This window comes from Mixophyes fleayi, chromosome 2 (genome assembly GCF_038048845.1).
Source record: "Mixophyes fleayi isolate aMixFle1 chromosome 2, aMixFle1.hap1, whole genome shotgun sequence".
Taxonomy (NCBI): Eukaryota; Metazoa; Chordata; class Amphibia; order Anura; family Limnodynastidae; genus Mixophyes; species Mixophyes fleayi.
This window is the reverse complement of record NC_134403.1, coordinates 302,587,553-302,602,032: the sequence shown is the minus strand read 5'-3', so window position 1 is coordinate 302,602,032 and position 14,480 is coordinate 302,587,553. Positions and strand designations below refer to the sequence as shown.

The following is a 14,480-nucleotide window of genomic DNA, read 5'->3' as shown; positions in this document are numbered from 1 at the left end:
GAAGATTCTGAAACTGCAAGACAGTGGGTGTTTGTGCTGCTCTGCCATTTACTGATATTTATGAAGAAAAGTCTTAATTGCTCTTGTGGGCGAAAATCTGCATGTTAAACAGCTTTTAACTTCAAGTCATCAACACTTCAAGACTGTTAAAAATTATTGGCACATAATGAATATTGTGAAGGAATGCTACAGGGTCCTTTTTCATTCTAGCCAGTTGTAATCACTAGGGAGTGTAGTAACAGTTAAAATTTGTTACAGTGATTAAGCTTGAAACAGAAAATAAAGTCTGAACTTTATCAACTAGTATTAATCCCCGAATAGGAACCAACATAATTGGTCCAGATGGGTGGATTGGGAGTAAGGATGAGCGGGCTCGGATTCCGCTAATCCGAGCCCACCCGAACAGTGCGGATCCGACGGGATCCGAGCACTGTTCGGGTACTTCCGCCCGGGAAAAAATCCGAAACAAGGCTATGACATCCAAGTCTCACGTCAGATCTCGCGAGACTCGAATGTCATAAATTAGCCGCTTGCGGCCGCCATCTTCATTTGGGCTGTGATCAGGGAAGAGGGAGGTTGTACGGTAGTGGTGCTCCTGCTCCTGTGTGATCAGTCCAGTGGTGCTTTATTCTTTTGTCCTGTGCTCTGTCCTGCTGAGTCCAGTGGTGCTTTGGCCAGTGCTCTGTCCTGCTGAGTCCAGTGGTGCTTTGGCCAGGGCCGTCTCTTCCATTGGGCACAATGGGCAGGTGCCCGGGGGCCCTTCGAACCAGGGGGCCCGTCAGAGGCAACGCTTAAAGAAAATCCTGCAAAAAAAAAAAAGAAGAAAATACTTACCTTTTTTTTACGTGTATTTACATAGGGGCCCCGGTGCACTGCTTTGCCCGGGGGCCCATAATGTTGTTAGGAGGGCCCTGGCTTTGGCCAGTGTCTGTCCTGCTGAGTCCAGTGGTGCTTTTGTCCTGTGCTTTGTTCTGATAAGTCCATAGTAATTTTATAATTATTAACAAATCATAAAAAAAAAAAAAAATTATACAAAAATAATTAAAAAATTATATAAAAAAATAATTTAAAAAGTATAAAAAAAATTCTAGAGCAATATATTCTTGCAGTCCAGAAATATTAGTACTGCAATACCTACGTTCACTGTTTTTGCAGTCCAGAAATATTAGTACTGCTAAATTAAAATACGTTCACTGTTTTTGCAGTCCAGAAATATTAGTACTGCTAAATTAAAATACGTTCACTGTTCTTGCAGTCCAGAAATATTAGTACTGCTATATTTACCTACGTTCACTGTTCTTGCAGTCCTGAAATATTAGTACTGCTAAATTAAAATATGTTCACTGTTCTTGCAGTCCAGAAATATTAGTACTGCTATATTTACCTACATTCACTGTTCTTGCAGTCCAGAAATATTAGTACTGCTATATTTACCTACGTTCACTGTTCTTGCAGTCCAGAAATATTAGTACTGCTATATTTACCTACGTTCACTGTTCTTGCAGTCCAGAAATATTAGTACTGCTATATTTACCTACGTTCACTGTTCTTGCAGTACAGAAATATTAGTACTGCTAAATTAAAATACGTTCACTGTTCTTGCAGTCCAGAAATATTAGTACTGCTATATTTACCTACGTTCACTGTTCTTGCAGTCCAGAAATATTAGTACTGCTAAATTAAAACACATTCACTGTTCTTGCAGTCCAGAAATATTAGTACTGCTAAATTTACCTACGTTCACTGTTTCTGCAGTCGCAAAAAGATAGGTACTGCAATCTATATTACTACGTTCACTGTTTCTGCAGTCCCAAAAAATAGGTACTGCAATCTACATTACTACGTTCACTGTTTCCGCAGTCCCAAAGTGTGTCTGGTTTAGGGGTATGCTCTCTTGTGCTGCATATAATGAAGTACAAAAATTTGGAGGATAAAGTAGGAAAAGATCAAGACCCACTTCCTCCTAATGCTGAAGCTGCTGCCACTAGTCATGACATAGATGATGAAATGCCATCAACGTCGTCTGCCAAGGATCTAAGCCCTCCTCCTCCCCACCCCTCTAAAAAATTTAAGAGACTTAAGCTGTCATCAACAACACAGCAAACAACTCTGCCTTCTAAAGAGATGGCATCACAAATCCCCAAGGCGAGACCAAGGGTGTTGTTGGTTGCGAAGCCTGACCTTCCCATCACTGTACGGGAAGAGGTGGCTCCTTCCACCATTTGCAGCACGCCCTCTGCATATGCTGGTAGGATCACCCACAGTCCAGTTACAGATTTGGCTAATGAAGGTGTGAATGTTGTACACCGGGAGGGGGATATCGATGTAGCTGGTGCTGAGGAGGAACTTGACGAGGAGGATGCTGATGTGGTTATCTTAAATGAGGCATCAGGGGGGGAAACAGTTGTTGTCCATGGGATGAAAAAGCCCATCGTCATGCCTGGTCAGAAGACCAAAAAATCCACCTCTTCGGTCTGGAGTTATTTTTATCTCAATCCGGACAACAAATGTATGGCCATATGTAGCTTATGTAAAGCTCAAATAAGCAGGGGTAAGGATCTTGACCACCTAGGGACATCCTCCCTTATACGTCACCTGAAGAACCTTCATAATTCAGTGTTTAGTTCAGGACGTGTGGCTAGGACCGTCAGCAGTCCAGGGACACCTAAATCCCTTGGTCCTGTTGGATACACACCACCAACACCCTCCTCATCAACTTCCTCCATGATCTCCATCAGATATAGTCCTGCAGGCCATGTCAGCAGCATGACTGAGTCCTCTTCAATCCGGGATTTATCCGAGAAATCCTGCAGCGGTACGCCTACTACTGCCGCTGCTGCTGTTGCTGCTGGTAGTCGGTCATCTTCCCAGAGGGGAAGTCGTAAGAACGCTACGTCTTTCACCAAACAGTTCACCGTCCAACAGTCGTTTGCCATGAGCACAAAGTACGACAGTAGTCACCCTATTGCAAAGCGGATAACTGCGGCTGTAACAGCTACGTGCGTCTGGTGTCCGCCATCAGTGGAGTGGGATTTAGACGGTTGATGGAGGTATTGTGTCCCCGGTACCAAATCCCGTCTAGATTCCACTTCACTAGGCAGGCGATACCCGGGATGTACAGAGAAGTACGAACAATTGTCCTCAGTGCTCTGAAAAATGCGGTTGTCCCCACTGCCCACTTAACCACGGACATGTAGACAAGTGGTTCAGGGCAAACGAAGGACTATATGACTGTGACAGCCCACTGGGTAGATGCATCGCCTTCCGCAGCAACAGCAGCAGCTGCATCAGTAGCAGCATCTCCACAACGGCTGCTCGTTCCAAGACAGGCAGTGTTGTGTATCACAGGTTTTAATAAGAGGCACAACGCTGACAACATCTTAGAGAAACTGAGGGAAATAATCTCGCAGTGGCTTACCCCACTTAGACTCTCCTGGGGATTTGTGGTGTCAGACAACGCCAGTAACATTGTGCGGGCATTACATATGGGCAATTTCCACCACGTCCCATGTTTTGCCCACACCGTTAATTTGGTGGTGCAGCATTACCTGAAGAGTGACAGGGGTGTGCAGGAGATGCTTGCGGTGGCCCGCAAAATTGCTGGACACTTTCGGCATTCTGCCAGTGCCTACCGCAGACTCGAGCAACATCAAAAAAGGCTGAACCTGCCCTGCCAACACCTCAAACAAGAGGTTGTGACGCGCTGGAACTCCACCCTCTATATGCTGCAGAGGATGGAGGAGCAGCAAAAGGCCATTCAAGCCTACACAGCCACCTACGACATAGGAAAAGGAGTGGGGATGCGCCTGTGGAGACTGATTTCCGTGTTGTGCAAGGTTCTCCAGCCGTTTGAACTTGCCACACGAGAAGTCAGTTCCAACACTGCCAGCTTGAGTCAGGTGATTCCCCTGATCAGGCTGTTGCAGAAGCAGCTGGAGAAAGTGAGGGAGGAGCTGTTAAAGCATTGTGATTCAACGAAGCATGTAGCTCTTGTGTATGAAGCCCTTCGTACGCTTTGCCAGGATCCGAGGGTGGTCACTCTTTTAAAGTCAGAGGAATACATTCTGGCCACCGTGCTGGATCATCAGTTTAAAGCGTATGTTGTGTCTCTGTTTCCGGCGGACACAAGTCTACAGCGGTGCAAAGACCTGCTGGTCAGGAAATTGTCCTCTGAAGAGGACCGTGACATGCCAACTGCTCCACCTTCATATTCTTCCACACCTAAGGCTGCGAGGAAAAAGCTCAGTTTTCCTAAAAGACCCGCTGGCGGGGATGCTGAGAACATCTGGTCCGGACTGAAGGACCTGCCAACCATTGCAGACATGTCTACTGTCGCTGCATTGGATGCTGTCACAATTGAAAAAATGGTGGAGGATTACTTTGCTAACACCATCCAAGTGGACATGTCAGACAGTCCTTATTTTTACTGGCAGGAAAAAAATGCAGTTTGGAAGCCCCTGTACAAACTGGCTATATTTTACCTGAGTTGTCCCCCCTCCAGTGTGTACTCAGAAAGAGTTTTTAGTGCAGCGGGGAACCTAGTCAGTGAGCGGCGAAGGAGGTTGCTTTCGCAAAACGTTGAAAAAATGATGTTCATAAAAATTAATTATCAATTCCTCAATCAAGAACAGCACTGGCCTCCAGAGACTACAGAGGGACCTGTGGTTGTGGAGTCCAGCAGGGACGAATTGATAATGTGTGAGGATGAGGAAGTACACACTGAAGGGGGCGAGGAATCAGAGGATGAGGATGAGGACGACATCTTGCCTCAGCAGAGCCAGTTTAGTTTGTACAGGGAGAGATGAATAGCTTTTTTTGTGTGGGGGCCCAAACAAACCAATCATTTCAGCCACAGTAGTTTTGTAGGCCCTGTCGCTGAAATGATTGGTTTGGTAAAGTGTGCATGTCCTATTTCAACAACATAAGGGTGGGTGGGAGAGCCCAAGGACAATTCCATCTTGCACCTCTTTTTTTTCTTTGCCAGCTCGTTTTGGGGGGGGTCCAAAAAACCAATAATTTCAGCCACCGTTTTGTAGGCCCTTTCGCTGAAATGATTGGTTTGTTAAAGTGCGCATGTCCTATTTCAACAACATCAGGGTGGGTGGGAGGACAATGCCATCTTGCAACTCTTTTTTTGGCATTATGTGCTCTTTGGGACCTAGTTTTTCAAACTGCCATCCTGTCTGCCACTGCAGTGCCACTCCTATATAGTCATCCTATGGCAAAGCGGATAACTGCGGCCGTAACAGCTATGTTGGTGTTAGACGTGCATCCGGTGTCCGCCATCTGCGCAGTGGAATTTAGACGGTTGATGGAGGTATTGTGTCCCCGTTAATAAATCCCGTCGAGATTCCACTTCAATAGGCAGTCCAGAAATATTAGTATCAGATATTAAACTACGTTCACTGTTCCTGCAGTGCAGAAATATTAGTATCAGATATTAAAGTACGTTCACTGTTCCTGCAGTGCAGAAATATTAGTATCAGATATTAAACTACGTTCACTGTTCCTGCAGTGCAGAAATATTAGTATCAGATATTAAACTACGTTCACTGTTCCTGCTACATCAAAAAAGCATGAATCTGTTATGCCATCAACTAAAACAAGAGGTAGTGACGCGCTTGAACTCCACCCTCTATATGCTGCAGAGGATGGAGGAGCAACAAAAGGCCATTCAAGCCTACACAGCCACCTACGATGGGCCACGTGTTTGTGCCGTCCACTTGTGTCGCTTAGCTTAGACATCCAGCTACCTCGGTGCAACCTTTTGGACTAAAAACAATATTGTGAGGTGTGAGGTGTTCAGAAAAGACTGGAAATTAGTGGAAATGAATGTTATTGAGGTTAATAATAATGTAGGAGTGAAAAAAAAAACAAAATATGGATTTTAGCACCTTTTAAGCTTTTTTTAAAAAAAATCAGAACCTAAAACCCAAAATCAGAACCAAAACCTTTCGTGGGGTGTTTTGGCAAAACAAATCAGAACCCAAAACCTCAAGCTAATCAGAACCCAAAACCCAAAACACCAAAAGTGGCCAGTGCACATCCTTAATTGGGAAATTATGCAGGGTGGTGTGAGAGATATACATTTTATGAACTTCTTAAAGTAATGCATTTTGTATAATTACTATTCCCTAATGAACTTTGCCTCACATTCTTATCTTTTCTTCAATATGTCTCTTCTCAAGAATGTGCACATCCAGCAGTTTCAGTACAGGGAGCCCACGACCCCCATTTGAGGCCTACGTGACTGAGATAAGACACCTGCTGTACATCCTGTCTACAAACTGCTGACCTGAACAGGATGCCTTCAGAAACCTTGGATTCCTTATCTTCTTTTGTCTGTGAAACTATGCATAAATAAAGCTACTCTGACTTAGGGCTGGTCAGAATCAGAATCATTTTCAGCCTAAACATCTGAAGTTGTCTGTTTCTCTATCGATCGATACCCACAAGGTATAGCAGCTGGAGTTCAGGAGAAAGGACCCGTTTAGGTCATCTCTGACAGTTTCAGTGGGGACTCGTCGCCGGGATCTCCAATACATCAGACCTCCCGACAACGGGGTTCTCCCTTTCCAGTCAGACAGACGTTAATCCAGCGCTGGTGAGCAAAAAGCTTTATTTTTGCTCTTAGAGCTGTCTCTGTGGAGGGGGAATTATCCCAGCTCGAGGGTACTGCAGTCTGATTGACGGAGATCCCTGAACTCTGGCAACAGATACTATTAAGAGTATCAAGGTACTTGTGTGTAATCTGTCTTGTATTGTTACATGTATTGATATATTGTCTTCTCTATGCCATACACCTGATACATCTGTACACATGAATAACACCACAGAACCCAGTCAGATCACACAGTTGACCCTGCAAATAATCTTGATTGTATACGTGATTGTGTTTTTTGATGGATTTTAATGAAAGTAGTTAGGAACATTCAGAAAGGCAGACCAGCTGCAAACTTGTTGTAAAGCAAGACAGGAACAAATAAAAGTTTTCTCATTCAAAATATATTGGACCATAAGGTAATCCCATTATGGGAAATAAAGGGTCCAAGACAGGAAAGAAATCCGAAAAGTACGGGGATCTAGACCCCATAAAGTATATGCGAAAGCATAAAGGCAAGGATTTCACAAAAGGGATGAGAAAACTGTTCAAAGCTGCAGGGGTGTCTGAAAACCGGTATATTAAAGGTTCCATTTTTTAAACAACTAATTAAAGACAATGAGAAAACACTGAAAGAAAAAGGTTATTTTGACAGATGTGTTGCATGGTGTAAAATGTCAGAAGAATTAGAGAATGACAATGATTGCTGTGATATGTTACAGTTAACAAATTTAAGTGACAATGATTAAATAGAAAATGTATCACAAGCTAAATGATATAATGACTAAAACAATGAATCAAGTAGGTTGTGTACTAAAAATGTATGTTTAAATGCTGCGCAGCTGAAGAGTGAGATGTGCCCCTCCCTTATTCTGTGTAAAAGATTTCAGTGTGTTGAGATAAGAAGCACTCTGTGTTTTTTTGTTATCTGACAATGTAACATTGATAAAATGGTTCTTCCAAGTATGTTTCTATTTTTCAATAGGAAAAATATGTCCTGAGTGCTGATTGATATTAGCATGTTGAAGCTAATGTGTATTTAATCTAATGCTGGGACTTGAAGTTCCACAGCAGTAGGCTGGAAGATAGCAGTTAATTTTTCTTTCTCTGTATGTGAGTTTTATCTCCTTCTTACTGTGTGTGAGAGAGATCCGTGTTTGTCTGTCTTGACCGTTTTACAAGAGACATGTTTCAAGGTTGAAAAAGCTGTACAGTTGTAAATGTAATGTTTTTGAAGAGATGCAAAAGAAGTTTTAAAGTTTTTGGTCCGTCACAAGACTGTAAATAATGCACATTATCACTATTACTGGTTTCAGAACAAAGTTGGCTGGGGTCCAACAAGCCGTTTCTATATTTGAACAAAGTAATTTTTTTTTTTTTTTTTTGAGAAAAATAGCTTTCTCTTTAATGAAGTTGAGAATTGTGGGAGTGAGCTTTACATGGAGATATATTACAAGCTGTTTTTATCTGTGTAAAATGGCGCTGATAAATGTTCTCAGAAATCAGGAGGGTTTGTTATGCCCATAAAGAATTGTTACGAGATAAAATGTCGTCTGTGAGCGAGAATTGTGAATATATATTTGTACTTTAAACATGGAAATCACAGAATCTGGAAATATGTGTGAATATTTGGTTTACAAAGAGATGATGAGAAAGGAGTGGCTTTGAACACTCGACCAGGTCTCGTCACTTTGACATTCCCTGTTTGTGAGATTAGGGACTGCCTCTTTGAGGAAATCAGTTTTTCATTGCATGGAACGCATAGCGTCACAGTTAAGCTACAAAGAGAAACTTTTAAGCAAGTGTCGTATTAGCAGCTGTTCAACGTGAATTAATAACAGTTACTGTAATTCCTAGTGAATAAATGTTAATCTTTATGCAAAAGTTTTTTTCTTCACAGATCTCCAGCAAAAAAGACCATTTAGGCAATCCAGATTGCATTGATCCAACTTCCAATGAATAGAAGTTGCAATATGTTTTGGTCAACAGCTGAACAAAAAGCAGCTTTTGAGCTGATCAAAGATTTAATCACAAGCGCCCCAGCCCTTGGGCTACCTAACTATGAACTACCGTTTAACTTGTTCTGCCATGAACAAGAAGGGCACGCTCATGGCGTACTAACACAAGAGCATGGGAGCAGACAAAGACCATTGGGGTACTACTCCCAGAAGCTAGATTCTGTCATAGTGGGAGCCCCAACATGTATAAAAGCAGTAGCAGCAGCCGCTTTATTGCTACAAAAAGTTGCAGACATAGTGCTGAATTACCCTCTCACCATTCAGGTACCACACTCAGTCATGGAAATACTGAATCAAGCCAGAACAAAACACATCTCAGCGGCTAGATTAACTAAATATGAAGTAGCACTACTGACACCCTCAAACGTTACGCTAAAAAGATGCACAGTTTTAAATCCAGCAACATTGTTCCCAAGTTGCATGGATATAAAAGAGGGGAGTAACAGTATAGACGCTGAAGACACAGACAATACAGAGAGTGTTGAGACTGACAAAACAGGAAACACAACTAAAAACTTTTTTCTGTGATCATGACTGTCTAGCCTTAATGGATCTGGAAACTAAACCTCCCGGGGATGTTAAAGAGACATCTCTTAGCAACCCTGATTTACTCCTGTTTGTAGATGGGTCCAGGTACTATGAGGAGGGCTCTCCCAAAACAGGTTATGCAGTTACAACAGAAACAGATATTGTACTCCAGCAACCCCTCCCACCAAGTCAATCTGCACAGCAAACTGAATTAGAAGCACTTATAAGTGCATGTCAGTATGCAGAAGGGAGAACAGCTAACATTTACACTGACTCCAGATATGCCTTTGGGGTTGCACATGACTATCAAAGTATTTGGAAGAACAGACACTCTATGGCCTCTAATGGTAAACCCATTAAAAATGCAGAAATCATTTTGAGGTTGTTTGCTGCATTAGAACTGCCCAAAGAAGTGGCAGTCATAAAGGTAAAAGCACACACCAGAGAGCAGACTATGGAAGTAAGAGGAAACAGACTAGCAGACCAGGCTGCAAGAGCTGCAGCAGACTCACCGCTAGTACAACACTATTTAGTGTCCACAACACCCCCCACCCTCCCTATAGATCTGGAAATGCTAAAAAAATCCTACAAAAGCAAGCAGCAGTATCTGAAAGAGAGGAGTGGAAAAAGAGGGGGGCGGAACACATAGAGGGCATATGGGCCACAACAGACAGACACTGTCTCCCTAGAGTCCTTTTTCCTACACTGGCTGCTCTAGTGCATGGGCCTTCCCATGTCTCAAAAGACGCAATAATTAACACTGTATTCAGACACTGGATCGCGCCAGGCTTCAGCACAGCTGCCAGTAATCTGGTAAAGGCCTGCGCCATCTGTAACACACACAACCCTGGTCATACAGTAACAGTACCTCCCAGGGTGACACCTAAACCCCTCTACCCCTTTCAGCGCATACAGATAGATTACATTCAGCTACCCAAATGTGGAATATATGAATATGTCCTAGTAGCTACTGACCTATTCTCTAATTGGCCAGAAGCTTGGGGGATATCCAAAGCCACAGCAAAAAACACAGCCAAGAAGCTGCTATCTGAGGTAGTATGTAGATACGGGGTTCCAGAGGTGATTGAATCAGACAGAGGTACTACTTTTACAGGAGAAGTGATGACATCTATCATGTCAGACTTGGGGATTGCTCAAGCATTCCATACCCCCTACCACCCGCAGAGTAGTGGCAAGGTAGAAAGGCTAAATGGCACTCTCAAGCTCAAAATACAGAAAGCCATGAAAAGCACAGGGATGCCCTGGCTGCAATGCCTTCCCCTCGCCCTATACTCAGTCAGGACAACACCTAATAAGAAACACAGGCTAAGCCCCTATGAAATACTGTTTGGGGGGCCGCCAAAGACAGGGTGTTATTTTCCACAATCTCTAGTGAAACACCAAGGTGAACTGACTAGTTATGTGAAAGAACTACAGAAGTCCCTCACTAACATACATTCTCGAGTTTTCTCTTCAATCCCAGATCCAGAGGATTGCACTGGAACACATGCCCTGGTGCCAGGAGATTAAGTCTTCGTAAAAAGACACGTGAGGAGGTCTCTGGAACCACGATTTGAGGGGCCATATCAAGTTCTGTTGACTACACCCACTTCTGTGAAACTTGAAGGAAAGGATCCTTGGATCCACGCCAGCCACTGCAAAAAGGCTACGGTGACCCAGGAAAAACCATGAAGGGGAGTAAGGTCCTTTAAAATATTGTTTCAATAAGGGAATAGAATCCAATAGGGCTATAAATGAGTCAATATGGACCCCATATGGCCAAATACGCATTAGTTACCAGAATAAGAGTTTCCCTTTAGGGTCTGTCCCTAAATCACGCTGTCAAGTTATAGTGAATTTCACCCAACCTTATTTATCACACTGTAATTCTGAATGCAACCAAACAGTGAAGATGGAATCCGGAAAAGGTACTATTTTTTTAAAGAGTCAGGAGTGTATAAAATGTCAATATGACAGATATAATCTCACCTGGAACGGCACACTGCCTGCCTTTGACAATGACAGAGCAGAAAATGACACTTCATGTCACTTAGGACAACAGGTATCTACATATTGCCTGTTTTATGATATCCCCTACCTTTTACCAGATGATGTTTATTATGTATGTGGACGCAATGCCTACAGGTGGCTCCCCCCAAATTCAATAGGGGTATGCTACTTGGCCAGATTGATTCCTGAATTCTATGTCATGACCCATGATGACCTCAGAGGAGTATTCAGGAATAAAAAGGACCATAGGCTTGAAAAAAGGGAAATTAAGACAATAGATACTGAACATATCCCTCTCATAGCAAAGTCCAAAGGGCACAATGTGGGTATTGGATTTGGTAACATCATTTCAATAGGGACATGGGGGTACATGGCAAACTATAATATGATATTAAAGGTTGCAGGACTTTTAGATAACATAACAGAAATTTATGACAAATCCTTTAGGTATGTTGGAAAAGAACTGCAGGCGATGAAAACCCAGTTAATACAACATCAACTTGTATTAGACTACATCACTGCTCAGTCAGGAGGGTACTGTTTAACCCTAGAAACAGAATACGGAATACATTGTTGTAACTTTGTAACAAATGACACTGATAATCCAGAAGAAGTAATAGACAGGTACATGACAGAAGCCAAGGAAATGAAGGAGAAATTCAGGAAAGAGAATTTTGACCCCGATACGGTTAATGATGGCTGGTGGACATCAGCCTTCTCATGGTTAAATCCTAGTAATTGGGGCAAAGGTATTTTCGCATGGATTTCAGGCATTTTAATATGGATAGCTAAGATATTCGCTTTATTGTTGTTGCTATATGTCATTTTTAAACTAAGCTTATGTTTTTTCCAATGCTGTTTGAAAAGGTGCAAAAATGATCTCATTCTGAATAAAAAGTCTCTTAAAAGACATGTAAAGCCCAAACCGGTATCAGATGTTTATCTTGCCCTCTCTGAGCTTTAAGGCTCTTTTGTACTCTCCCCCCCTCAGTCTTTCCCATTTTCTTTTTTTATTATTTTTAAGAATTAGGTGTACATGAACCATAGACCTGATTGAATGTATCTTTACCATCCTCTAAGGGCCTATCAGAGGTTCCATTGAATTGAATGAAGTAGGTCGGGTGCAGGAGTGCTTCATGCACACCAAAAGGATAGGCAGGGCAATTATAAAAATGATAAAAAGAGGGGTTTATGTGAGAGATATACATTTTATGAACTTCTTAAAGTAATGCATTTTGTATAATTACTATTCCCTAATGAACTTTGCCTCACATTCTTATCTTTTCTTCAATATGTCTCTTCTCAAGAATGTGCACATCCAGCAGTTTCAGTACAGGGAGCCCACGACCCCCATTTGAGGCCTACGTGACTGAGATAAGACACCTGCTGTACATCCTGTCTACAAACTGCTGACCTGAACAGGATGCCTTCAGAAACCTTGGATTCCTTATCTTCTTTTGTCTGTGAAACTATGCATAAATAAAGCTACTCTGACTTAGGGCTGGTCAGAATCAGAATCATTTTCAGCCTAAACATCTGAAGTTGTCTGTTTCTCTATCGATCGATACCCACAAGGTATAGCAGCTGGAGTTCAGGAGAAAGGACCCGTTTAGGTCATCTCTGACAGTGGTCTTATGATTAAAGGACACAGACTGTTATAACAACTCAATGAGGGAGGAAACAACTAGAGAATAGTCAGCAGGCCAGGTTCAGGAGTCCGTAGCAAACAATTATCTATCTAAGGGTGAAACCAAGACAGGTAGTCAGTCAGAAAAGGTTATTGCCAGGAGTCAATTGACAACTAAAATAGGACATATGCATAATTTTTTTTACAGAATAGATGAAGACAAAAGAATAACAAAAAAAGCACCTAGACAACTAGTAGCGCATGAGTACTAGGAGAATAACTTAGACTATGACTAGTATAAAGGAAAAAGAACTGTGCTGCCTCTGTGATGTCTCTGAATAAAAGGTTTTGAGTATAGATGTACATATACTGCCAAAGCAAATGCATGTATTCCATTCCTACAAAACTAATAGTGATGTAAGGTAAGATTATGTGCAAAACGTGTTGAATTTCAGGATGATTACACTGATTTTATTTGAGTCTGTTGTTAAAGGATATTAAACATTGAATCAAGTATTACGAAAAAGAATCAGCATGGGCTGTAGCTCAAATGTGTGCAGATCAGTGAACTAATGAAACTAATGGTGGAAACGAGAAATCCTGAATATAATAGATTCACTTAGACGTGAATTGTGCTTATTTGTGCTATATAATATAGTATAATTTTGCATCATCTTTAGTCTGTGTGCCTCTAATCCCTTAAGGCTTCTGTGCTGTCCCCATAAACAGCTCAATGACTGTTTGTGGTGCGAGTCCTTCCTGTGTAGTGTGCAGTTGAACGGGTCCTTACCACACATGTCTATATCATAGTTGCCTACTCTCCCGGAATGTCCGGACTCCCAGGAGAGCAGGTCATCATTCCAAATCATACCCACTTTGTTAGTAAAGTGGGTGGGGCGGGGCTTAGTGACACAAATCATGCGTCATCGTGGCCCCACCCCCTGTTGTAATAGTCTAAAAGGATTATGTTCGTTTAGGGGGCTGGGGCTAAAATGATACGAATCATTGAGCCCTGTTCCCACAAGCTCATCGGCCCCGGGATCTCCCCGAGGCCATCACAGAAAAGTGGGCAAATATGGTCTATGCGGCTGCATTAGTTTCCAGAGCACTGGATCCTTCTGCCGTCCTGCAGTGATCACTATGCCTGCGTCCTGTAGTAGAGGGACAACTGTCCTGTGTAAACAAAGTGTGTGTACTCCACCGACCAAAATAAGAAAGCTATCAAGAGTGATGTAAATAATTCTTTGTACTTCCTCTGTCAAACTCTACACGATTCGTTTGATGCTGTTCATCAATGAAGGATAGAAGTGGTTGCAAAGTGATGTAGGAGGAAGTCTCTCCGCTTTATACTGATACAGTAAAGTTCAGCTGATGTTAATTAATTTATTACACAACTCAACAGCCATTTTGCACCAGACAGGATATATATCAATTTATTTTTTGAGATTTTTTGAAAAATTTAAATTTGAAAGTAAAGTATTTAATCACAGTGAGTGCTTGACAATACTCCCTTCCTCAATGTGTGTGTGTGTGTGTGTGTGTGTGTGTGTGTGTACTTATGTTAAAGGTTTAATGATTGAGTTTAGTGTTCAGCACAATACTAGTGAGTGGCAACTGTTTATTGATTCCTGGAAGAGTAGTCTGAAAGCAGTGTTACTACCTAATGGAAACAAAGTCCCTTCACTGCCTCTGGTCT

At 42.2% G+C, this 14,480-nt stretch overlaps 1 long non-coding RNA gene across 1 annotated transcript; it reads left to right on the top strand.

Annotated features, from left to right (window-relative positions):
- Window positions 1-6,413: 6,413 nt before the first annotated feature.
- On the top strand, window positions 6,414-12,692 carry LOC142139135 (uncharacterized). The gene is made up of 2 exons (XR_012688167.1): window positions 6,414-6,736; window positions 10,631-12,692. It is a non-coding gene; the product is annotated as an uncharacterized LOC142139135 (long non-coding RNA).
- The last annotated feature ends 1,788 nt before the right edge of the window (window positions 12,693-14,480 follow it).